The 27,998-nt window shown below is 38.5% G+C and overlaps 1 protein-coding gene across 3 annotated transcripts in view; it reads left to right on the forward strand.

Moving 5' to 3' along the window:
- The first annotated feature begins 4,182 nt into the window (after window positions 1-4,182).
- The window catches only part of wipf1b (WAS/WASL interacting protein family, member 1b), a 70,924-nt gene continuing 47,108 nt past the window's right edge, over window positions 4,183-27,998 (forward strand). The window contains exons 1-3 of one of the 3 annotated variants that reach the window (XM_051959646.1): window positions 4,190-4,315; window positions 22,251-22,471; window positions 26,198-26,305. The gene's annotated coding sequence lies outside the window, so the exon portion shown is untranslated. Of the gene's footprint in view, window positions 4,316-22,250; window positions 22,472-26,197; window positions 26,306-27,998 lie in introns of all 3 variants that reach the window. The other 2 variants (XM_051959645.1, XM_022219433.2) reach the window with 2 other exon arrangements.

Consider the following 27,998-nt stretch of genomic DNA (forward strand, 5'->3'; position numbering starts at 1 on the left):
TATTTTATTGTTATTATTATTATTACTATTATATCACGTGTATAAATCACGTTCTTTGGGAAAGCTTAAACATGTGAGAAAAGTAGCCAGAGATAAAGAATTGTCTACAACAAAAATAATTCCATCATAAATCAGGGCTATTATTAGATCTATGAGATGCTGTATTCTAACCCACCAATTACTGCAGTAAGTCTGTTTTTTTCTTTGTAACAGGCTGTTGCTAGGAACGCTAGATTCATAACATCGAATTTTAAACAAAAAAAATTGTCTCAGATTAGTTATTTCACCGATAAGCAGCTGTGTAATACACAGGATGATGTAGAGAGCTGGTTAGATCATGGGTAGAAGCCAGACACGGAGCTGATGGGGTTCTATCCGTCTTGTCGGCTTTCATTTCACTCTAGCTATGACAACCTGCTAACAATATATTATTCCTTACATACATCTTACATGTGAAAAGTAATCCCACAAGCTCTTGTCTCCTTACAGCGCTCATTAGAGCATCCATAGGCTGAACAGAAGTCCGGCATCTTTAAATAACTATGCTGGAGTCAGAGGGCGATAGTGTGTAGCTTAAGTGTTGAGTGGCAAAAACAGCATCGCAAAAAAAAATCCGAGCACCTTGTAGTAGCTACACGTGTGACGTTTCTAAGAATCAAACAGTTTGGCAATCGGTTCAAAATTCAGCGCATAATTCCACTTTGAGATTCAGCAGTACCTCTTGCCTCCGTAGATGTCTATGCACCGCTGCCTCCGCTGGTCCTGTTCCAAGATGGCGGCGCTGTAAGCACGTCTCTTGACGTACTTACTAACTGAGGCGTCTAAGTATATATGTCTATGGTTGAGTTAGCTTGTTAGCAGAACAGCAACTTTTTAAAATGCTTTTTGAAAGGATTAGCGTCAACAACAACAGTAGCAACCAAATTATGCTGCTTTTTAACCACCTGTCTGATAATAATGTGTTAGTGAATTTTCTGTTATGTATGGTATTCACCTTATTCAGCTCCGCCCATTTTCCAACGGGCGGGACTTCCTGTTTTGAGTAGCACTTCCGGTAACTCGATCATGCCGGTGTTTACAACTGAGAGAGTGATGTGGGAAGAAACGAAAACCTCTTTAAAAAACAGAAATGGATCAAGTCTGCCTCATCCGCGACTTATTACAGAGTGAGAGGATGACATGAAAAAGTGGCCACAAGTCATGTATGGCGATATTTTTAACTATTTCGTATTGTCTCTTGGCGTTGATCGCTCGGCTATGAGGAATTATAAGAGCATTGAACCGTATCAATATTTGCACAGTGGTAAAGTCGACGCTGTTCGGTTACATCAAGAACGGAAATATACGTTTCTTAAAGCTAATGTCAGTCCGAGTCAGGCTAATACCTCCTCACACATGGCGTGGGTGTTGGTGACAGCTGATGGAGTGGTGGAGACCACGGGATGCTCCTGTATCGCTGGGTTGGGACGGTCCTGCAGTCACACTGCTGCGATATTATGGAAGGTATGTTGATTTGAATAAAACTTTATTTGATTCATATATATATGATGTGGTTGTGCAAACGGAGGTTGTTATTGTCATTTGTGAAACAGCTCCTGCGGTTTACTGTGTTATTAGCCCTGTCACAAGCTAATGCTAATTCCCTGGAGCAACAAAAAACTGATTCTGACCAAACCGCAGTCATAACAACGTTTCAAAATGGCAGAGAGTATCTTTATACCTCACTGATGGCATAGGTAGGTCTTTAGTGGAAACTGAACTTTGGTAGAATCGCTGTAGCTGCGCTGACAGTGACCGATGCAAGCTGTGTGTTTACATAGCCATGAGCTGGTCCGCAGCATTCAGATCTAACCTTTCCGTGCTCTAAACAATTCTGAGAGAGAGAAAGCTTCATCTTTCCCCAGTTGTTGTGGCACCCACGGACAGCGCAATTGATGCCAAACATGTTAAAATCGCTTAAAAGAACAGTTAAAAGTAGCTACAGTAGCGAGAGGACTCGATGTTGTTGTAGTGCGAAGACGGTCAACCGGAAGTCAATCTCAAAAATGGCACCGCCCTGCCTCACTTCCTGAATAAGGTGAATAGACCTTTTTCCGAAACGTCATCATCGAACGTCACCGCCGGTCACCGGCCCTAGCAACGCGATTCCGCCATTTTAAGAGGGGTATGCTTTGCCTTGACAACCATTACTTTCCCACGTTTCCCTCCCGATTTGAACGACCAAAAGCAGATATGCCCAAAACCTGCGCTGTTTTTGGCTGTAGTTCTCAGTCATGGAGCAACAAGAACATTTCCTTTTACAGGATTCCGACTGAAAAGGGCCAGAAAAGGACTTTATGGCTCACAGCATTGAGGCGGATTAACAATAATGGGACCACATGGAGCCCACAGTCAAAATGGTCCTATGTTTGGAGTCAGCATTTCGTCAATGGTATGTTGTGTTTCATGAAATTATTACCCCTTAACTGATTTTCTGAAATTATTAATTAATAAGCAACCACTTGCGCTTCAGTGTTCCGCCCGCGGTACACTTTGAAATCTGCATAAGCAATTTGCTAAATGTCTGAAACTGCAAACGCGATTATACAAACACTATACGCCGATGGAAAGCTTAGATTCTCATGAATCCGCCGGTATAAACCACTTTCAGATGTGATTACCACAGCGGGTAATATAACCACATTTGTCCGACAAACAACGAATATCCATCCATCCATTCTCTATACCCGGCTTCAACATACACAGCGCGACTCACATTTCCGGGTTCATTATTACACACAGATGAAAATATTGCACAAAAAACGGCCATAATCCAACCTTGGACATCCAGACGAAACAAGCCAGTAACATATTTTGTCCAAAACATATCTTGAAGTCGGTATATAATCCACGTTTTCAAGGAAATGCACCTCGCGATGCGCGTCCAATATTCCCTGTATTTCTCGTCATATTTTTATTTACAAATAGAATATTAGCGATTTTTTTGTACTGAAAGTGGCTGGAATTGACTGCAGCTTATGATGTCTATAATTATCTGAAATGTTGAGGGCTAGCTACTTAGCTTAGGCTAGTGCTAGCTGTGCTTCCCACACTGCTATTTTTAAACCTTCTCTCCTCCCTTTTGTTCTGCTAACTACTATGCTGTAATCAGCAGCATTGTCCTCATTATTGTTAGCACCTCATACCCTTGGACCTAGGGTGGGTAGAGCTCATTTACAGGTATCTGACTCTTAGTTTTGATAATGCACATCTAACTAATATACATACACTACTTCCACTTGAAATTAAAAGGTGTAATGGCTCACCCCGTTAGCTTAACATTAGCTTAGCATAGCGGAGCTGGTGTAGCCGTATCTTACAAGGCATTTATCATTCTGACATTGACCTGTATGCACAAAAACGTATAAATATAAGCATACCTCAAAGAAAACGTATGAGTCCAGGCTTTTATAAGTCTTCATCTTCTCCATTGTGTGGATGCCTGGGCTGTTGATAAGGCACTCATAAATGGAGTGCCAATGAAGATCTGGACACGTAGTAGGGTCGTTTTCCCATGATCCCAGTGCAATTTGGTACGGACATGACTGCAAACCAACCAGTTCTATTTTTTCTTTATACCGTAGCTTGGCTTTTGGCTCATGATTTCCGAAATAATCATCAGACGTTTTTCTTCGGGTCAAAACCGCGTGGTTTCGGCGGTCAAATCACGGTTGCTAATGACTTTGTTGCCCTCTCTTAAAATGGCGGCGTGCGTTGCTAAGGAAAGTATGGTCACGTGTCCCAGACTCTGACGTCACTGCGAAAAGGTCTATAGTTAAGGTAGATTTTAATCTGTTAGATCTAGACAGCTAGAGTTACCTAGACACTTATGAAACAAGGCAGGTTAGCTTTTTGATTGTTAGCATTTACTGCAATATGTGGGACTAATCAAGGATTTTCTATTCTATTCTCACAGTAGCTAACAAACTAAACTATTTTTAAGCCATCCTTATTTTATATTAAATAATGCTTTTCAGTGAGGTTTATGCTCTGATTAAGCTAAATCAAGTTTTCTTTGGAGTCAGTGTGCTTAGTAGTGAACACTTTTCTCCCTGAAACTAGCATCAACCTTCCTGGTCATACAGTGCGTTATAGCAGAGACTTGACTCGACCCGTCCTCTGCACAGCTCTGGGTGAGGCCAGTTTAGCTGCTTGTTAGCCGCCTGCAGTCTGCTCACTTCAGGATTGGCTGCACATCGCTGCTCAACACCAACCGCAGTGAACCGACGGTCGATGGGAGATTATTATCTGTGTACAGCCGTTCACACTTCGACAGGTAAGTGAAGCAAACAAGTTAGTGAAGTCCGGTTTAAGTTTATTTACCGTTTTTGTGTGAGTGAAAAGCAGCTGAACTCAAGCGGAAACCGAGAGACCCGGGTTTGGTTTACAAGCAAAAAGAAGCTGTCATCTTCCAGAAAGCAGCTGGGACCGAACCCAGCAAGGGAATGGGATAAAATGCGTATTTTGAGCATGTAAAGAATGTTTTAGTCGGTTAAAAATGTTGTGTGGCTGTAGATGTGACAGCCGGCCAGAGTTAGTCCTCCTCCCACCACTAATAATGGTCAGTGTGAGGCTTGCTATTTAGAGCTGCTGTGTTTTCGACTCACGTACAGTGGATGAACATAACAGTTGTGTTACTGAGGAAAAGCTGCAGAAATAGAGAGTAGTGTTTTCATATATTTAATTTTTTGTGCAGTTGCTTTGTGCATGAAGAAGAAATGCAGGAGGAAGAAAAGAATAGAATGTGCTTTATTGTCATTATACAGTGTACAACGAGATTGGGGAGCTTCTTTTCAGTGCAAACAAGAAGGTGCAAGATAAACGTCTCAAAAATCTTAAAGGTCGTGCAAACAGTCTCTTTTTACAAGAATACAATATAAATAACATAGAGTGAATATTGAGGTGGTATAGAGGAATGTATGTGCAGTGTGTGTATGTTTGTGTTTGTGCACAATTTGACTGAATACCATTTGGCTGTAAACAGTCACTCTGCATAGACTCATACAGACACACACTGACTGTTTAGTAAACATTTAGTTTATGGCGCTGCTTGCTTTGAATGCCGGAATCCAGAGTGTTGCTGTGACATTAATCTGATGGAGAACAGAGAAGAATAAAAAGTCCAGCAGATGTTTTAACTCATGTTTCTTTCTGTTCTGATTTACTTCAGCAGTTTAAAATCGATTTAATCGTTCCCTCTCTTTGCAGCTGCAGGGGCTTTCTTATTATTATCATTGTGTAACTGCCCGTTTCACTTGTTTTCTGTGGTTCTGCTTTTGGTGGTGTGATGTGATGTGGGAGATCGAAAGTCACGTAGCTCGCTCTAATTTAGGGGGCTGCAGGGAAATAAATATCACACATGCAAATTCTCATTATGTAAAACTAAAATTAGTAGTCGCTAATTAGATGTGCAGCCTTGATGTTTATGATAAGAGAAGATAAACTTCATTGATCTGTCATTGGAGAAATTCACGTTACAGCAGTTAGATACAAATAAAACACAGTAAATAGGCCAAAATAAAAATGGTAGTGCATCTTTTACATGTGACATTAAGGATAAATGAACCCACTTCTTGCACTCTCAGCAGCAGGAAACAAGCATTTTATTTTGAAAAGCGACAATCCAACTTGAATCCAGTTTATCTGAAGAAGCATCTCCCTGCCAATGTCATTGCAGCTGAATTGGAGCTACCAGTAACTACTATATTTCTTTTGATTAATCTATTGACTACCAATTGGTCAATTAATCTGAATGATTAATTTTACCTCCAAAAAAGCAAAATAGCCATTTAACACACTGTATGTCATTGTATAATGCAGCACCACATGAAATGTCCACAAAAATGTAAGTTAAAGTGCGAAATTGTAGAAAACTATAAGAAAGTAGTAGAAAGCTCTTCATGAAACATGATAAATATACAGGATAAAGATGGCTCATTATTTAAGTCAAGAGACCAACTCCATAAGAAAAAAAAGTTCCTATTAAACCTTTTACAGAGATAAAAACCTGTGTATTAATTGTTTATTGCAGCTGTTATGCAACTTGCCTTGCCTTATGGTGGATTTTTCACAAACACAGAGCAGCTAAAGTACCTAATTTTCTCTTTAATATGTAATTATTCTCTGAATTTGGTTGTAGCTGTGCCGATTTACAGCACTGTCATCGTTTTTAAATGATGTTTTTGGTGAGTTTGTTGGACATTATCGCAGAGCTGCAGCTTGGAAGGGTAAAATGTAGTCTTAATGAGACACATTTCAGTCACTATTTCATATTGGTTATGTTGTCTGACAACATAAACAGAAAAATATGTGACTAGAAACAGCCTTATTAGGAATTCAATTCTATTAAAATACAGTACATGTGAGCACAGAGAGCAAGAGAGAAGTAAACAGATGTAAACAGCCTCCTATATGTTTTGTCTTGAGGTGTTTGTGCTGCTGTGCTATCATGGAGACAAAAAATCTGCACAGTTTAAAAAAATCACCGTTGAAATTCTCCCAGACTTGTAAAACCGGTGTACTCTTTGGTGTTTTGGTTCCAGTGATTTGCATTATCTTTCAAAAATTGCAAAAATAAAAGCCTTTTTATCAGAGAAAGAAACTGCAAAAACAGAGACAATCATTGAATTTTCAACTTTCTTACTGTCCTGAATCTAATCATGTGGATTTCTGTTGGGAAAATTATGCCTAACTAATCATAGTTATGGACATTTTCCCAACAGAAATCCACATCGCACATTATTGGTTTCAGTTCCATCAGAAAGTTGAAACTTTGATGATTTTTTTTTTGCTTTTGTAGTTTTGGGCTCTGGTAAATTGTGTATTTTTCACAATTTTTAAAATATAATCTGACTTTTAAACCCATTAGGTGGTTTTGGGGCTGGAGAGGGTTAGCAGACAACATAGTTTCACATCACATAATGCAGATTTTTTTTTTACATATTCTGCATTCTATAATAAATTTTTTACAGAGTCTGGTCCTTGCAAGCATGTATGAAACATGTAGAAAAAAGTGGTTTTCTTCTAAGCTTAGGAAAAGCTGCACTACGTGACGTGACATTGTTTTGTCTGTGCCTGTAATATCAAGTTTGTCGTACTTTATTTAAGATAAAAAAACATTTTATTCTACATGTTTTGTTGTAGAATTTGTGAAAAAAATAAACATTTGCTGTCACCAGATTCTGTAAAAAACACTGAAGCCATTAGTGACTCAGATGTGATAAATAGTCGCATGACCAAAATTCTGAGAGTTTTTGCTTGAACCGCAGGCAGTGTTTAGAAAACAAAACAGATAGGAGGCACACATGAAGACAAATAAAATGATAATTAGCTATATATATATATATATATATATATATATATATATATATACACACGTGGACAAAATTGTTGGTACCCCTCAGTTAAAGAAGGAAAAACCCACAATTCTCACTGAAATCACTTGAAACTCACAAAAGTAACAATAAATAAAAATTTATTGAAAATTAAATAATCAAAAACAGCCATTACTTTTGAATTGTTGATTAACATAATTATTTAAAAAAACAAACTAATGAAACAGGCCTGGACAAAAATGATGGTACCTCTATAAAAGATTGAAAACTATTTGACCAGAGTGACATGATTAACTCAGGTGTGTCATTTAATTGACATCACAGGTGTTTCCAAACTCATAATCAGTCAGTCTGCCTATTTAAAGGGAGACAAGTAGTCACCCTGCTGTTTGGTGAAAAGGTGTGTACCACACTGAACATGGACAACAGAAAGCGAAGGAGAGAATTGTCCCAGAACATCCGAAAAAAAATTATAGACAAACATCTTAAAGGTAAAGGCTATAAGACCATCTCTAAACAGCTTGAAGTTCCTGTGACAACAGTGGCTCATATTATTCAGAAGTTCAAGACCCATGGGACAGTAGCCAACCTCCCTGGACGTGGCCGCAAGAGGAAAATTGATGACAAATTGAAGAGACGGATCGTTGGAATTGTATCCAAAGAGCCCAGAGCAACCTCCAAAGAAATTAAAGGTGAACTCCAAGGCCAAGGTACATCAGTGTCAGATCGCACCATTCGTCGTTGTTTGAGCCAAAGTGGACTTCATGGGAGACGACCAAGGAGGACACCACTGCTGAAAAAAACTCCTAAAAAAGCCAGACTGGAATTTGCAAAAATGCATGTTGACAAGCCACAAAGCTTCTGGGAGAATGTCCTTTGGACAGATGAGACCAAACTGGAGCTTTTTGGTAAGGCACATCAACTCTATGTTCATAGACTCAAAAACCAAGCATACGAAGAAAAGAACACTGTCCCTACGGTGAAACATGGAGGAGGCTCCGTAATGTTTTGGGGCTGCTTTGCTGCATCTGGCACAGGGTGTCTTGAAAGTGTGCAAGGTACGATGAAATCTGAAGACTATCAAGGCATTCTGGAGAGAAATGTGCTGCCTAGTGTCAGAAAGCTTGGTCTCAGTCGCAGGTCATGGGTCTTCCAACAGGACAACGATCCAAAACACACAGCCAAAAACACCCAAGAATGGCTGAGAGAAAAGCGTTGGACTATTCTAAAGTGGCCTTCTATGAGCCCAGATCTGAATCCCATTGAACATATGTGGAAGGAGCTGAAACATGCCATTTGGAGAAGACACCCATCAAACCTGAGACAACTGGAGCTGTTTGCTCATGAGGAGTGGGCCAAAATACCTGTTGACAGCTGCAGAACGCTCATTGACAAATACAGAAATCGTTTAATTGCAGTGATTGCCTCAAAAGGTTGTGCAACAAAATATTAAGTTATGGGTACCATCATTTTTGTCCAGCCCTATTTCATTAGTTTGTTTTTTTAAATAATTATGTTAATCAACAATTCAAAAGTGATGGCTGATTTTGATTATTTAATTTTCAATAAATTTTTATTTATTGTTACTTTTGTGAGTTTCAAGTGATTTCAGTGAGAATTGTGGGTTTTTCCTTCTTTAACTGAGGGGTACCAACAATTTTGTCCACGTGTGTATATATATATATATATACTATGTGGACCCACCATTTTATTTTTCAGTATTAATAACACCTGTTGGAACTTAGCAAAATTTTGTTGATGTTGATTTCAGTTTTTTTTAAATTTTTGTGAACAAAAAAATGTAAGTGATTTAATTTTCGTTTTGTCTTTTTTTTGTGACTTATCGCATTGTAGCTGTGTCATACAGCACACAAGACATTTTTTGTTTTTCTCTACTTCTAGTCATGGTTATTCTGTTTCCATAGTGGTACAGGACTTTATTTTACAGTGAACATTGAAATTACAGTGAGTAAAAAAGTGACGGAAGCAAAAAAGGAACTGAAACTTCTTGGAATTTGGAGGGTTAAAAATACATAAAGTTCCATTTTTCCCAAAGAATGTTGGAAAAATCACTGTCATGGTGATGAATGAGAAATGTAGTGTGAGAGGACCTTACAGCTAAAGAAAGAGTATTTTTTAAAACCTTTTGGCTGCATGTTTCCCCACAGTATTGCAGAAATAATGAATTTACACTATTGTTCAAAAATTTGGGGACACCCAGACAATTTCATGTTTTCCATGAAAGCTCACACTTTTATTCATGGCTAACATAATTGCACAAGAATTTTCTCATAATCAGTTAGCCCCAATGTTTCTGATAGGCACCAATAGGAGCGCTGTTTGTTTATTTAGTTTTTAAAATGGGACAGTTCGGATTAATGTGCATTTCCACATAAATACCAGAGATTGTAGCCTTACGGCTAATTTCCATCTTGAGTCCCATTGACAGATCAAAGATAAAGGAATCAAAGACATGCAAAAAAGAAAAACAAACAACAAGCGATAACATGTAGTGCACATAGCAGACAAAAACTGGTGGACCAAGGCAGCTACCAAGCAGTAATTAATTAACATTTACACATGATTATATTGCAAATATCTCTTTGTTGTTATTGCACAGTTGTTATTGGGTTGGCTATGGATGAGGTGGGAGAGTAGGTCGTCCAATGATCGAAGGGTCGTTGGTTCGATTCCCGCTCTCGCCTAGTCATGTGCTGTTGTGTCCTTGGGCAAGACACTTTACTCGCCTTGCCTCCAGTGCTGCTCTCACACTGGTGTATGTATGTATGTGAATGTTGGTGGTCGGAGGGGCCGTACCCACGGATTGGCAGCCACGCTTCCGTCAGTCTGCCCCAGGGCAGCTGTGGCTACAAATGTAGCTTACCACCACCAGAGTGAGAATGTGTGAGTGAATGAATAATGGATCCATTATGAAGCGCTTTGATTGCCCAAAAAAGCGCTATATAAATCTAATCCATTATTATTATTATATCCCTCTATCATTATTGCACATAGCTATACTACACTTATCCCTCTGTCACTATAACGTAAGAGTCCACTACATACATCCATCTGACACATTACATACAATTGTATTGCACATTTCCTATTGTCACTATTGTACATGATAATATTGCACGTTTCTCTTAATCACTATTGCACATATCCCTGTCTACATTACATATACATGTACCTTCTAACACTATTGCACCTATCCCATTATCACTATTTCTCATGATCCTTAAACACTATTACACATGACTATATTGCACAAAAGCCAGGTCTACACATTTAAAACAAATTACACAGAGTCCTCATGAGCAAGCCCCATCGGGGGGACAAATTTACACAGTGTTATGATCGCAGATTTGATTTTCTAATAGCAATGCTTTGATATGTTTAGTAAATAAGTTAGGATGTCGGTGTTCAGGAATGGCACTTGGTATAGTATTCCAGGTTTGTGATGCACGAAAAGAGAAAATTGACTGCCCAAGAGCACTTTTCCTAAAAGGTACAATGCAATTATCTCTAGACCCTGCTCTGGTTGATCTGGAATTTTTCTTTACAAATTGTTGTAAAGGAGGGGGAGCTTGACCATGAAAAGTTTTGTAAAGCAAAAAAGAATCATTGTATTTTACAATGTTATCCAGGTTTAATCACTTGAATTCTTAAGAATACAACAATAATGATATATTTATGTTTTTTTATGTAGAACCTTTAGGCTTGTTTGTAAACTGTTACAATAGGTTTTATGGTTGTTTTACAGGCCATTGCCCAACTTGTAATACAGTACAACATGTGGGGCATAATTAGGGCTGGGCGATTATGGCCTATAAAAAGATCTCTGATTATTTTCACAAAAAAAATCCTGATTCACGATTTGTTCAGTTTTTTAACCCCCTACCTAAAATCAATTTGCAGATGACAAAGAAATTGTTCAAAACAAGTGATGCCACGTAATCTGAACCAATTCCAAACAAGAAAAGCACTCAGAGAGCGCAGTACTCCGCCAAGGATGCTTAGTTGATGTATCATTTCTGATTAGGGGTGTGTATTGGCAAGAATCTGGCGATACGATACATATCACGATATTAAGCTCACGATACGATATATCACAATACTGTTAACAAGGCGATATTTTTCTTGTAGTTAAAGATTATTTCCTGGAAAAACTGAATTACAGCAGCAATATGCAATTACTAAACACATTTTTATTTGATTAGAACAGTATCTAATGCTGTATCACAAAACTTTCCTCTGTAAAAACTTAAAGTGCAGCATTTGGATGATTAATGTTTTAACATAAAACATAAAAAAACAAATAAATAAATAAAATTATGTCTTACAGACATTACAGTTTAAGATCCTGCTCAAATGTTCACATTCCATTAACTGTGAAAAAATGCAGAGTATACAGTCCCTGACTTATCCAACATCAGAACAGTATTTTTGTGGAACAAAGTAACTAACATCAGCAAAAGTAAGGCTATACCAAATCTTTTCATGTCAGTGACAGAAGAATAATCAGATGCTACAGTACTGCCTCACCTTAATAAGACTCTACAGAACACACACAGAAACCTGCAGTGACACACATAAAGAATTCTGTGTCAGTGTTGGCAACTTCACAAGGTTAGCTAAGGTGCCACTTTAAAGCCATCTCCCAATACACTGGAATATAATGCAAAAACACACTGAAGTTACAATTAAACACAACCCAAATATTGTACACGCTTTCACTTCAAATACCTACCTTGTTTTTATTGCTCAGTTGAACTAACAAATAGCAAAACAAATGTTTGTCATATTTAAAACTTTGTCAAAAACTTCGAAAAATGTCGTGAACTCACCATGTTCTGATTTTTTTCTCACATTAATTAGTTTTATCCCTTCGCAGTAACGCTGTTAAGTGCTTTTGGGATGCTTGAAATAACCATTATTTAACAAAATAGTGTTATCAAGTTGAAAAAAACCCCTGCAATATCACAGTACTACTTTTGTAGTATACAAACAACAGGGGGAAAAAAAAACATACATTAATGAAAAGAGCAAAATACCCATATATAAATAAAAGAGCTTGCAGGATTCCCCCAAAATATCTAAAAAAAAAAGAAAAAAGAGAATTCCAGATTCAAGAAAGGCACAACCTCAAACATTTCTATATGATATTCCTCATTTTGTAATATTGAGGTTTTTGTGGAGGAACACAAGCTGATCCACATGGCCAGCTTTCTTACTTCTTTGTGAAGTAACAATGTCTCCTGCACTGGAGAAAACTCTCTCTGCAGAGACGCTTGTGCCAGGGATGCACAGGTAACACCTGGCCAGTTTGGATAATTGAGGGTACTCTTGTTCATTGTCCCTCCACCAGCTGAGAGGATCCCCTGACAGAGGCAAAGGGGTTTCATCTCTATATCTCTTAACCTCAGCTGCATCAAGATGTGCAGATTTTGAGGAAGTGGTGTCTTTGGTACAGCTAAATGCATCTCCAAGCAAGTCAGCCAGAGCAGACGAGCACTTTGGCCTCTTAGTGGGTGGGGGCTGGAGGGTGGGAGCATGGTCATCCTTCTCGTTGTTAGGTAGGTGATCAACTTCATCTAGTTTCTCCTCCTCTTTCTGCTGAAAAACATCAAACTACAATTAATTTTTCAGCAGTCAAAACTTCATCCTATTGTACATCTGCATTCAGCATGCATATCCAAGTACAATTATTAAAACTAAATGACATCATTATATTTAGTTAAATATCTACTTACATTCTGCTGCTTTTTTATTGCAGCCGCCACAGCATCGGTCAGTCTGAAGTAGGTTTCACTGCTCTGTGCTTGAGAGAGAAAGGGTAGCTACTTGAATCTGGGATCGACAGCTGATGCCATGGACAGCATCTCCCTGTCACTGGAATATCTCTTTGCTATATCTTCTGCTATAGCAGTTTTAATGTCTTTCACTGTCTTGTCATGTGGGCTTTCCTCTGTGCCCATGATAAGCTTGGACAGTGTTGGCATGCTTTCCTCTGACATCACCAAGGTGGCATCCTTCATGGGCTTAAGTGCTTTTAGCACTTCCTCTGCTCACGTTATATCAGCCTCAGTCAGTGTAAATATTTCTTTTTCAGACTTTCTCACCTCTGTAGAAAGTAGTGCTGCACAGATGGCTGGTTACTGTTCTAAGAACCTCTCAGTCATGTCATAAGAGCTGTTCCACCTTGTGACAACATCTACGTATGATCAGTTTGTGTTTTGGTAGCTGGAACTGTTCCTATTTGATCTTCAGTTGGTAGCTAACTATGGTGCTGCGTCTGAAGAAAGCTACAACACGCCTGATCCTGCCTAGTAGTCGTGCCACAGTTGGCAATTTCAGTGCTTTCTGCGAGGCGAGATTCAAACTATGTGCAAAGCATTGTATGTGACTCATTTCTGCCAGTCTAGCAACCACAGCCATGTTAGCGGCATTATCTGTAACAACTATGGGATTTTTTTCTACCAGTCCCCATTCATTCACAGCCTCAAGGAGTAACGTGGCTATGTTTTCCCCAGTATGACTCTCATGCATGGCTCGTATTTGCAGTATATGGGATGCTAGTTTCCACTCGTCTGTTACGTGATGAGCTGTAATGGTTACATACGATTCAGTAGCCCTCGAAGTCCAAGTGTCGCATGTCAAAGCGACTCTCCCCGCTGAACTGACAGCATCCAACACTGTAGCTTTAACTTGTTTATATAAGTTCGGCAAAGCGGCGTCCGTGATGTGTTGTCGAGAAGGTATTGTGTAGCGGGGCTCCAAAGTTGTTAGCATATGACGAAACCCGTCATTCTCCACGACACTAAGAGAGTGCATGTCTTTGCAGGTGAAATATATGACTGTGTTATCTTCGTTGCGAGACTCGAAGTCGGTGGAAGCTTTGGCGACTGCATTTTGTCAAGAGTTAGTTGGGAAGGATTCATTTGCTTAGCATTGTTTGCTAGCAGCAGGTCCTCATGGTGTCTCGCTAAGTGGGCTCGCAGATTTGTCATGTTTCCCGAATACTTTATTCGGGCACGGCACATTTTACAAACAGCATGGGTTTTCTCAATTTCTGCACACCCTACTTTGTGTAGAAATCCAAAATGTGTCCACACTTCAGCCGCAGGGGCCGGTGTTATGTGCTCGCATTCTGCCATGTTGAACTGTGTTTGTTTATGTGTGAGGCCGTTTCTCTCATGAATCTCGTTCCACGTCCTTGCTTCAATTGACTACCTAAGTGCTGCCACCTAACGGTTGGAGGTTAAAATTTCAATTGGAAATGAACCTCTGCCGTGTCTGCAGTTGAGTAAATACCTAAAAATATCGATATCATACTTTTTAATATTGATACAGTATCGTGATATGAAATATCGCGATGTATCACCGAAACAATATTTTCTTACACCCCTATTTCTGATGGATAAAATCTTCAATTAACAATTACCCTGTGCTAACCACAGGCATGTGTTATGCATGTGCATGTTATGTATTTATACCAAATCACATGTAAATTACTCTTTTAAAGGTCTACTGATCAGTTCAACGATTTTGGGCAAGCCTTCGTTTTGCTAGTGTTAAAATAAGCGTTCCCTCCAGGCTTTTATTTTGAAGGCGCATTTTGAATGCTACGGGCTTTTATTTTGTAACCATTCCAGCAGCACAGGAAGTGATTCTCTAAGAAGAGATTTCTTGACATGACAAAGATGCTGCCGAAAAGTCCTAAAATTCACATAAACATGAAAGAAAACGGTTCCATGCTGTTGCTGTCTAGCAAAGGATGTGTCTAAACTTAGAAGCAGCTGGAATGAGGACAAGGTCTCACGGTGAAGAAATGAGTGAAGGGCAGGAAGGTGAATTTGCGTTCACAATAAGGCTAATGGCTGAACTCAACATGTCTGGCTGGGGTTTGCTACATCGTGACCTAAATATGTAGTGGGCGGCAGGAATTGATGGGACTCAGAAACACCCCCCAGTTTAATCATTTGTTCCTTGTATGATTTACAACTGATAAATAATGGTCCGTTTGTAGTAGGATCGTGATCGTGATCGTCAGCGGGTAACTGACAGTGTTCACTTCATGGTTACAGCGACGCCGTGTCTGCAGCCATATCTCCCAATGGGAAATTCTGAACAAAGCCGTGGATCCAGATTATAAACTGCATCACTGCCAAAATCTAATCACTTGGTCCTTGTGTCATTTCTGACCATCCCTGAAATTTCATCCAAATTTGTTGGTCCGTTTTTGATTAATGTGTCACACAGACAGACAGACAGACAGACAGATTCACAGACAAATGTACGCTGATCGTCACATAACTCCGCCGTTCCTTGGCGGAGTAATAATGACTGAAGATACGTTTCCTTTCTTTAGAGTAAGATCTGCAATGCTCGCCGCCATGTTGGGGAGCGGGGCACGCACTCTGAACTACGGGAGCCCAGCAGGCTGGCGTTGGTGGCGGATGTTGATAAGAAAATCGATTTTCATTAAAACAAATTGACATTAAGTACAAAGTTGAATTAATCGGTATAATCGATTTATCGCCCAGCCCTAGGCATAATCATCACATCGAATTATAGTTTAGCTGGTTCCAGAGATAAATTATTTTGAATAAATTTAAAATTGGACAGGTTAAATTTCATCCTGGGCTGCACAGTGGAGTAGTGGTTAGCACTTTCGCCTTGCAGCAAATCCCGCCCTGGGCCTGGGATCTTTCTGCATGGAGTTTGCATGTTCTCCCTGTGCATGCGAGGGTTTTCTCCCACAGTCTAAAAATATGCTGATCACTCTAAATTGCCTGTAGGTGTGAATGTGAGTGTGATTGTTTGTCTATATATGTAGCCCTGCGACAGACTGGCGACCTGTTCAGGGTGTCCCCTGCCTTTGCCCGAGTCAGCTGAGATAGGCTCCAGCCCCCCCCCCCGCGACCCTAGTGAGGATAAAGCGGTGTATAGAGAATGGATGGATGGATGGAAATTTCATCCTGTAGTAATCTTCCTCACCTGTTGTTTGAAATGAAGTTGTGAGTCTAAAGTAATTCCTAAGTATTTAAATTCTTGTACAACCGTAATTGTTTGGCCTTGTACAGAGATATTAGGATTGATTTCTCCATTTGTCTTTTTGGAAAAGTACATACACATGGTCATGATGTAGTTGAGAGCTATCAAGCCTTCTAAAGACATTACTCATAGCAGCTGTCAGCTCTTGGACAACTTACTTTTTGTCTTTTGCTTGAACATACAAAACCGCATTATCGGTATACATTTGACAGACCACATTTGGTGAACAACAACTTAGTAGATTGTTTATAAATAAAATGAAGAGCAGTGGCGTTAAAAATGTAGAGTGTAGTAGAATATTTTGTGAGAGAAAAATGATGGAAATTACATCTTTTTGCATTGCTGACCAATATTAGGACGATAATTGAGAAGGTATGATGGTAAAACCTCTCAGAAAGTGGTGCCAACTGGAAGTGTTCTATAATATATTCACCGGGCTAAAGGGGAAGTCCTGGTTTTCCAACTCATAGTGCTTCAAATAATTTGATGTAAACAAAACATTGACTCACATTTTACTTAACTAACATACACTACCGTTCAAAAGTTTGGGGTCGCCCAGTCAATATCGTGTTGTCCATGAAAACTCACACTTTTATTCATGTGCTAACATAATTGCACAAAGGTTTTCTAATTATCATTTAGCCTTTCAGCATGATTAGCTAACACAATGTAGCATTAGAACACAAGAGTGATGGTTGCTGGAAATGTTCCTCTGTACCTTTATGTAGATATTCCATTAAAAATCAGCCGTTTCCAGCTAGTATAGTCATTTACCACATTAACAATGTCAAGACTATATTTCTGATTAATGTAATGTTATCTTTATTTAAAAAACTGTTTTTCTTTCAACAATAAAGACATTTCTAAGTGACCCCAAACTTTTGAACAGTAGCGTGCATATGTCGGGAGATATTCTCTCTGTTTTATAAATATTTTACTCCTTATATTTTCTTTTATTTATGTATTGTGGCTCTGCTTCGTGTAAACACAGCAAGATTGTGATCTGTGACAGCTGGTCGCAGCCTAGTAGATAATTGTTTATTTTTTACATTTATTTTTACATATTTTTGCTAGAAAAATAGAAAGACATGTAAAGTGATTTCAATGAAATGTCCTGATTTTAAGCTGGGATTTGATAAACATTTTCTGACCTAACAGCAAATCACACACGACAAGTTTAAGGAGCAATTAAAACCCTGAAAATTCTATTTTTTTCTATATGTAACTTTTGTCTCTGATAAATGGTGTAATTTTTACATTTTTTATAATACTACAATTCCTTACCAACTCACCCCTGGATTTTGGTGTTCAAAGGATTGATTTGCACAAATGGTAGTATATGTTTAGACCTACAGTGTTTAAACTTTGTAAACGTTTGTGTGGGTATTTGTAGAAATATAATGCACTTTGTCATGCTGGCCTTGGTTTTCCTGTTTGGAGCATGTGATCGTGGCATCACTCCATACGTTCAACACTGGAACTCATAATCAAGGGCCTCATGTGTTGTCGCTTTAAGCAGTCAAACTCATCAACAGTCATACCCCCAATGATGATTTATGTGGTGAGGAAACGCTGTGCTTGATAAGCATTTCTCCTGTGAACTAAAAAGTTTTCTGTCTGATTGTTTTAGTCCTGTAGTTGGACTTTACATTTTAGCCAACTGTGTGCATGTACGTTTATGTTATCTTGTGAAAACACAATAACTTTCATGTGCATTTTCTATTAATTTCACACGAAGTGACATTTTTTGTCAGCCTGCAGTTTGTGAGTCATTTGTGGTTTTGATTACAAAGATGAGTGAGCAACCTGCAGGCGAGAAGTACTAATGTTCATGTGACTGTGACTTACAGTTCAGGATGTAGGAAGGAGGAGGGATCTCATGTTACATGAAAGATGGCAAACATAAAAAAAATCCAAAAATAGAGCCTATCAACTCAGATAAAAGAAATGTCAAAATCATAAATTTATGAAGGAAAAACATCTATAACTGTTCAGATGCACATTCTTTAACTGCTAAAAAATATTGCAAAGCAAAGAAGTACAACATTGGACTTAGTTAGAGAATGATACTGATGTGATAATCGAAACAAAAATGTTCAACTTACAGCCTTATGACTAGCACTACAACCCACATAACTAGCAATAGCATGCAAGCAAGGCTAGCAAAAAGAATATACTTGAACTTATAAAAGCAAACATTTAAAACAGCTTCAGTTGATCAAAAACATTACAAAACAACCAAATAAGTTATGTTAGGACAAACTTACAGCATCAGGACCAACATGAATAGCAATTAAATACTAAAGCAAGGCTAGCTAAAAGGATATACTTGAAATACTGCTAGTAATTTAAAAAAAACAGCTTCAATTGATTGAAAGTATGACAAAACAAACAAACATAAAGTTATGTTAGGGCCAACTTACAACACCATAAAGTTCACAATGAACGAAGGGAGTTTGTTGTTTTCAAAACAACATAACATGGCAAACATCCCAAAATAATAGCCGACAATTAATCAGCCCAAATACAAGAAATGTTAAAATCTTACATTTATGAAGGAATATGCATCTATAACTGTCCAGATAAACATTTTTGAATTTAAAATCAGATAAAAACAGCTTTAACTTGTCAGAAATATTACAAAACAAAAAAAATGTCATGTTGGCACAAGCTTACAGCATCAGGACCAACATAACTAGCAATTAACATGCTAAAACAGGCCTAGTTAAGAGAATATTCTTGAGAAAATATGGCTAGTAATTAAAAAAACATATAAAATAATATAATAAAACCTTCATTCAACCTTTCATAGGTTTTCATTTTAGTTAAATCCAGCAGGTTAATGTGACTGTGACTGAATTGGTCATTTTAAATACAATGTAAGATGGCAAACATCCCCAAATTTTTTTTAAAAAAAAGCAGATAATAAATGTGTTCATTTATGAAGGGAAAATGCCTATAACTGTCCAGATGCACATTTTAAAATTCCAAGTCATATTAAAAAGAAACAAGAACTGTCAAACACAGCCAAAAATACACATAACAAAAATATCACACTGGAGGGAATTGGATGATGATGATGTATAGTACACCCAAATATTATGACCAACATACAGCATCAGCCCTACATAACTAACAAGTATTGCACTAAAACAGGGCTAGTTTAGAGAATATATGGTTGGTAATCCAAAAATGTGTAAAATAATGAAATAAAACCTTCATTAAACCTTCCATAGGTTTCTATTTTAGCTATATCCAACAGGTTAATGTGACTGTGATGTAAAGTAGAGGATGGAGGGAGGATTGTTTCTCTTTATTAGTCATGTAGGATAATGAATTGAAGAGCTGGATCTACATTAAATCTACATTCCAGCTTCTGTCATGAGAAAACATCACTTGAACTTGGTGACGTTTCTTCACAGTGCCTGTAACGTAACAGAGAGGAAATATGAAATATATCGAGACACAGTCTGGCTGCGACAAGCTGTAGCTTTGCTTTGCGTTGCTGCAGGTGAATCTGTGGAAAAAAAAGAGTGCCCAGAGAGTGCCCCCGTTCTCTGAGTGCTTCTCTTGTTCTTTCTGTTCTTAAAGTTTCTAGCTCTAATAATTGGTGCAATTTTGCCGATTTTTAAAATACATCTCTCAAACAGGATGACAGATTTTAGCATTAAGAGCGTTAATTGTCTTTTTCTGTTCATTTTAAGATAAAAAGATCGAACTTTATTAAAGGCAGAAGGAAAATCTTGTCAGACGTTGCTCAGAAAATAATTGCATAATAATTGCAGCATCTAGTAGAACAGCAATAAGCTATGAATACAATACATTCTTAACAATAGTGTAAAAATAATGTCAGCTAAAATAAGACGACAATAGAAGAATAAAAAGTCAGACTGGCAATAAATCTGAGGTAGTAAAGTTATATTCCACGTTATTAAATACTACACAGTAATCAAATATAAACAAATATAATTGAGCAGGATTTTATTCTTTTATTAGTTTTAGATAAGGGATGGTATAGTGTTAGAGGCCTTGAACCCCACCTTTTTGATTCAAATCAGAAAAATTGCCTTCCTCCAAGTTACTGGGCTCTCCATTTTTATATATCAAAACCAAAATATGTCCGCAGTGATGTCGAAGTGTTGGACTTTGCAATGTTAACATTAATTGATACCCATAAAAATACAGCGGGTCACATATTATCTCAAGATAAACAGTTTGTTCCTTTAAACCTCAACAGAAAAAGGAGCAAAAGATGGAAGCCAATGTGGAAATAATGATTAAAACATCAATTGGTTTCATCCAGCTGTTTTTGCTCATTTGAATAGAAACGATTATCACAATTAAAATGCAAAATGATCACAGTCAAGTCTAATAATAGCTGTCAGACGATAATGTAATAATTGTGACTCAGAAGCATTAAAGCTGCTGTCTGGAGTTTGAATCGCAGCGTCTCCCAAAACACTGTTGGTCCCACCCTCCCTCTGATTTCGCCCCTTTATTTGTGCACGCGTGCAGTACCTGACAGGAGTGCCCGGAGTGCTGCAGCATCTTGCCTGTTTTGCTGTTTTCCACTCTTCTACATTTAGTACATTTAGTAAATAATAAAGGAATTACGTTAGAATGCTGTATTGAGTCTAACTTGTCCTAATACCAAAATAACATGTATCTGCTAGGACGAACGAGTAAAGTTTCAATATGTGATTACACTCGTGTATCCCTCTCGATGACGTTGTTTATCAAACTTAGTGCATTTACGCGTGTATATGTGTTACATTGTTTATTTATTTCTATCTAGAGTTCAGAATTGCATGACTCCTCTGACGAAGAGTATGTCTCAGACGCCCCAACATCTTCCTCCAGAGGTCGGGCATCTAAACGAAGCCGTCAGGCGGGCTATGGAGGCCATGGTTGGGGAGCGACGCGAGCACCCCGAGCGAAAGAACGTCCTGCAGTCTCTTGGCCTGACAAGCCGTGGGATTGGTAACTTTTCTGGAAGTTGCTGAGCCCTGATGCTCTCTCCTCCACAAGCAAAACAAATGTGCGCGTGGTTGCGTAGTGCGTAGCTCGCCCACCTCTGCATGGGCTTGCTTGCTGTGCGCGTAACCGTTGGTTGACAGCATGACAAAGCTGAAGCTCGAACTTGATTGGTTGGCAGCGACCGGCGCTTTTTGGAATAACATGGGGGTCTATGAGAGGAAGGCGGAGCTCAGGAATAAATTTTCATATTGCGTTATACTAACTTTATTTTATAGTATCAAACTAGACTAACACATTTAAGCTTTGTTAAAAAATGATACATAAATTGAAAACAAACGGAAACTCCGGACAGCAGCTTTAAATGTCCTTAAATTGTTCTTGGGCTTCAGTGTTTCTGCTCCTGAACTGCTGATGCTGCAGGCACCAGAGACTGATGTAATGGGAAAACATCTCAGACATCAGGAGGAAAACTGCATTTCAGCAAAAAGAAAAAATAGTGACAGACACTCGGGGACACTTTGCCCCAGAATTACTTCACATCTTTCAGTTCTGTCTCCAAATACAGAACTGGACGTCAAAGACATTTTATAATGTAAAGATGCTGCAGAGTCAGAAAAACGTCAGAGGATTTTGACATTTCTATCCTCTTGTTCCTTTATTCTGAGCACTAAGTGGTTAATCAGACAGATAGACATTTACTCTTTAACCTGTTTCTGAGGATGTGGAGGGTTGTTTTGTGTTTGTTTCATTCTCAGTCATTTTATCGGTTCCTGCAGTGACTGATGTGGAGTAACTAAAGTTCCTGCTGCATGTTTTTCTTTCTTTTCTTGATGCATTCAGCTGTGGCCTCTGCAGGATTAACTGGGCTTTTTATGAGGAGAACTGAAGCAGCAGCAGCAGCAGCTCAGATATGTTTTCCCTCCCGCTGCCGTCCAGTAAAGAAAAACAGCTGAGTACACGTTAGAGAGCAGAGGTGTCTTTTTGAGCCTGCTGGAAAGACGAGAGGAGAGGCAACGTTGTGAAGTTGGCAGAGCACCGCCGAGCGAGCCGCGAGGCAGGAAGTAAGTCACTGAGAGCAGGAAGCTGCCGCTGCGGAGCTACGATACCCCTTTATGTCTGCGCTGGGATAAGCTCATTTTCAGTTAAATACAAGCTGCACTTCATTTTCTATCTGTCGCACAGGAGGAAATGACTTTCTGTGATGTTTATTTTTCATTGGAATGTAATGCGTGGGAGATTTCTGGTGCATTTTTGGAAAAAATCTAATTCTGAGGGAGTTTTGTTCCCCTCTGTCACTAAGTGCTTACTCAGAGGGAACTGATGGATTTTTCTCTGCAATATAATATTTTTAAAAAGTCCTGACCTTACTTACTTATTCTGTAAATAGATGCTATTCAATCGATTCCAAGTAGACAGGCTGTTAAACTTGCAGCAGCTGAAGATGGAAAACTGTCCCAAACTCAATATGTAAATGTCAAAACTGACTTTGGCTTCATTTTTCTGAGATGTATCAGGATGTAGTAGCAACAAAAATGCTAAATAGGTGAAGAAATTAATTAAAACTACAACAGCAGCATACATCAGTTTGTCTTCTGTGCCTGAATTCCCAATTCATATCGAACTAAATATTTAGACATCAAAGCTGGCCCTTGCTTCATGTTTCTGAGATTTATCAGGATGTAGTAACAACAAAAACACAAAATAGACGAAGAAATTCATTAAAACTACAACAGCACCACATACCAATTTGTCTTCTGTGCCTGAATTCCCTCTGATTCATCCGCTTATTCTCCCAAACTCAATATTTTTATGTTGAAACTGGCTTTGACTTCCTTTTTCTGAGATTTATCATTCAGGATGCAGTAACAACCAAAATGAAGAAATTAATTTAAACTAAAACAGAAGCATCCACTGTTTTATCTTATGTGCCTGAATTCTTTCTAATTCATTTATAGTCTCGTACAATCATTTTTAACATTTCAGTTGCAGTCTTTGGTGTGCCAATGTTAAAATTGCATCCAAACAGGTCGCTCTTTGTTATATTACGAGCTTTTTAAAAAAATCTTGTAATACCAGTACACATGCAGGAAGTACAGCGTGCAGTCAATTATATGTCATTGTGTGTCAGATAAGATCTCGGACATTTGATTAGAGGATGTTTTCTGACAGCGTGAAATGACAAAGATGTTGTCTTTGACTCTTGTTGCTATTTGGCCCAGTTTTAAGCAATTAAAACGAGAAGAAGATAAGTTACGGTACTATAATACCCAACTTCAGGCAGGTTCTGGGTGTTTTTTTTCCCACTGTGGGCTCATTTTTCACTGCAATATAAAGACCTGCCCCTCGATGGAAACAGCATAACCATGACTAGAAATAGAGAAAATTCAAAAATTACTTCTGTGTAGTATGACAGTTATAATACCAGAAATCATTAAAAAAATACAAAATGAAAGGATTTCAATGGTCATTCTACATACTACATATATTTTACCACTTATACTTTTAATTTATTTCCATGCTTACCTACAGTGGGTACGGAAAGTATTCAGACCCCTTGAAATTTTTCACTCTCTGTGTCATTGCAGCCATTTGCCAAAATCAAAAAAGTTCATTTTATTTCTCATTAATGTACACTCAGTACCCCATCTTGACAGAAAAAAACAGAAATGTAGAAATTTTTGCAAATTTATTAAAAAAGAAAAACTGAAATATCACATGGTCATAAGTATTCAGACCCTTTGCAGCGACATTCATATTTAACTCACATGCTATCCATTTCTTCTGATCCTTCTCGAGATGGTTCTGCTTCTTTATTGGAGTCCAGCTGTGTTGAATTAAACTGATTCGACTTGATTAGGAAAGGCACACACCTGTCTATATAAGACCTTACAGCTCAGTGCATGTCAGAGCAGATGAGAATCATGAGGTTGAAGGAACTGCCCAAGGAGCTCAGAGACAGAATTGTGGCAAGGCACAGATCTGGCCAAGGTTACAAAAGAATTTCTGGAGCACTCAAGGTTCTTAAGGGCACAGTGGCCTCCATAATCCTCAAATGGAAGAAGCTTGAGACGACCACAACTCTTCCTAGACCTGGCCGTCCAGTCAAACTGAGCAATCATGGGAGAAGAGCCTTGGTGAGAGAGGTAAAGAAGAACCCAAAGATCACTGTGGCTGAGCTCCAGAGATGCAGTCGGGAGATAGGAGAAAGTTCCACAAAGTCAACTATCACTGCAGCACTGCACCAGTCGGGGCTTTATGGCAGAGTGGCCCTACGGAAGCCTCTCCTCAGTGCAAGACACATGAAAGCCCGCATAGAGTTTGCCAAAAAACACATGAAGGACTCCCAGACTATGAGAAATAAGATTCTCTGGTCTGATGAGACCAAGATTGAACTTTTTGGTGTTAATTCTAAGCGGTATGTGTGGAGAAAACCAGGCACTGCTCATCACCTGCCCAATACAATCCCTACAGTGAAACATGGTGGTGGGAGCATCATGTTGTGGGGGTGTTTTTCAGCTGCAGGGACAGGACGACTGGTTGCAATCGAAGGAAGGATGAATGCGGCCAAGTACAGAGATATCCTGGAGGAAAACCTCTTCCAGAGTGCTCAGGACCTCAGACTGGGCCAAAGGTTCACCTTTCAACAGGACAATGACCCTAAGCACACAGCTAAAATAACAAAGGAGTGGCTTCAGAACAACTTTGTGAGCATTCTTGACTGGCCCAGCCAGAGCCCTGACCTAAACCCAATTGAGCATCTCTGGAGAGACCTCAAAATGGCTGTCCACCAACGTTCACCATCCAACCTGACAGAACTGGAGAGGATCTGAAAGGAAGAATGGCAGAGGATCCCCAAATCCAGGTGTGAAAAACTTGTTGCGTTATTCCCAAGAAGACTCATGGCTGTACTAGCTGAAAAGGGTGCTTCTACTCAATACTGAGCACAGAGTCTGAATACTTATGACCATGTGATATTTCAGTTTTTCTTTTTTAATAAATTTGTAAAAATTTCTACATTTTAGTTTTTTTCTGTCAAGATGGGGTGCTGAGTGTACATTAATGAGAAATAAAATGAACTTCTTTGATTTTGGCAAATGGTTGCAATGACACAGAGAGTGAAAAATTTCAAAGAGTCTGAATACTTTCCGTACCCACTGTATCTGACTGCTTCAAAACAGCCTGCAATTCAGCCGAGAAGTGCCAGAGAAGTGCCATGCCTGCTCAGTCAGATGAGTGCAGAATTCATTTTTTATAGAGTCTGTACCCACTGGTGGATTTTTGGGGATTCAGTAGGTTAATATTTAATAATGTACTTTTTATTGAACTATTTTGAAGAACCAATGAAGTTTGACACCAGTTTGACACTGTTGTATTAGATTTTTGTTAAACAGATCGCAACATATGAACGGTTGCCTTTAATAAGTAAATGTAGAGGATTTTGCAGTCTCAATGAATTAATTTATTAGTGTTGTACCAGTCGTGTTGAACTTCCACTTGGACACCTAAAATAATCTCCACAGATATCAGATATTTGGTGGATTCATGTCTCTGCAGTTTCTCTAACCTTGTTTCAGATGTGTTTTTTGGCCTCCCCTCCCCCTGCCTCAGGTGGGGAAGTGAAAAGAGGAAGTGGTGTATGTGTGTTGCGTATATATAAGGTTTGTGTGTGCGCTGAAGTTCTCTGAGTGTGTGATGCGAGTTTGGAGGAAGAGGAATCGAGAAGTTGGGCCAAGTGTTTGCCAAAGATTGCTAGATGCTGCTAATCTTCTGCTTTTCTCCGTTTTCAGCTGCATGTGGCTGCTGTTCACGTTTTGTGTTTTTATGAGGAATGAGCTAAGGTGCTTCTTCTACTGCCTTCTCAACGTACTGCTGGTTCTTCTACAAACACAGATTGAGTAAGTTCACGCAGTTATATACATATTCATATTTTCTACTGTCAGATGTCCATCATTTTGTAGAAGCAAAAAACAGTTTGGGGACAGAACTCAAAAGAAAAAAGACGTTTAAAAAGGCTTGACTCCTGTTTTGCAGAGTTTTAGTTGTGATTAAAAGCAAATCATCTGTTATCTGGCTTTAAACAAGACTGATAACAAGACTAAGTGTGTGTTAGAATCAGTTTCCTGCACGTTTGCGATTATTTACCTGTAAATGACAGGCAGAATTTGGAAAAAACATACCTTATGCATGATTAGCAATATTTATTAGAATAGAATAGAAATCCTTTATTGTCATTGTACACGGGTGTACAACGAAACTGGGAGCGCTGCTCCATTTAGTGCTTGGAAAAATATATACATTACAATAAAGAAATAAATAAAAATAGAATAAAATACGTTAATACAATAAAATACAGTGAGAAAGAGCAGCAATTATAGAGGAAAAAAACGAGCTTTAAATTTTTCAGCAAATATAGCTTAACATATAGTCAAGAACCAACCGTGTTACTACTTTACCTCTTTACCAAGCAAACACAGTACAGACTGTAGAAATCTGGACAGTTATACGTTATTTATTTGCAGGTTCTGTGCTTAAATACATCAGATTTCAGTAAAATGACAGATTTTACATTAAATTGTCAAATCTCGGCTTACATTTGAGCAGGTTTACGTCAGAATAGAAAGATTAATAATATGGGCGTTACATCACTTTCAACTCATATTACTTAAGTTTTAGAGCTTCAAAAGTTGTTGGACAGATACATATGGAGTCAAAAAAAACCTGACTTTTAATATTTTGCAGAAAATCCTTTGCAGTCAGTGACATTCATGGTACTTGGTGATGCTTCCTCACTCATTATCTGCAGCCACGTTGCTGTTTGGGGAGTTGTGCTGCTTTTAATTTGCTTAATTTGCTTTTTACCAAGAGATTTTTAATTAAATAATATTAAGACCAGGTTATTTACTCTTTAATTCTTTACTCTCTTAATCTTCTTTATGCTAAAATCCTGTAGGGGATCGTAGGGATAGACAGATTGTCGTGATCAATGTTTGACATTTTTTCAGATTATTGATAAATGAAATGCTGTACGTCAGGTCTGATGCAGCCTCTCTCTTCTCTCTGTCTGTCGTCACTCTGAAGTCTCAGAGATGTCTCTCATGCAGCAGAAACTGAACCTAAAACACAAACCAGGAAATTAGCTTCTCTCACAGTGGCCAAGCCTACGCCAATGGCTAGTGGCTAAGTTAGAAGGCAGCCACAGATTAACTTGAAATGGAGTCGGGAAAACATTAATTAATAAAGCTGTAAGATATAGAGCTTAGTGGACAACAATAGTGATAGAACACTGAAATATTAAGAAAATAGAGAAGAAAAACTGATGAATCTCAGTCGATTCCACATAAACAGAGGAGAACGTCCAAATTTAATCTCTCCTATTTCTATTTTACATATCCAGTTATTGTCACCCTAATGGAAAAGACTAGTTATGAATGACAGGTTCTCTCTCTCACATGCTGGTAAAACATTAAATGTAATGTATGTTGGTCCCATTGGTCTAATTTCTCATTGGAATCGGCCCTTTTAAACCCTCATCAGTCAATCTGTATTTAGAGTTGCTGAAATGACATCCAATGATAACAAAGAAGCATT

This window comes from Acanthochromis polyacanthus, chromosome 15 (assembly GCF_021347895.1).
Source record: "Acanthochromis polyacanthus isolate Apoly-LR-REF ecotype Palm Island chromosome 15, KAUST_Apoly_ChrSc, whole genome shotgun sequence".
In the NCBI taxonomy this organism is placed as follows: Eukaryota; Metazoa; Chordata; class Actinopteri; family Pomacentridae; genus Acanthochromis; species Acanthochromis polyacanthus.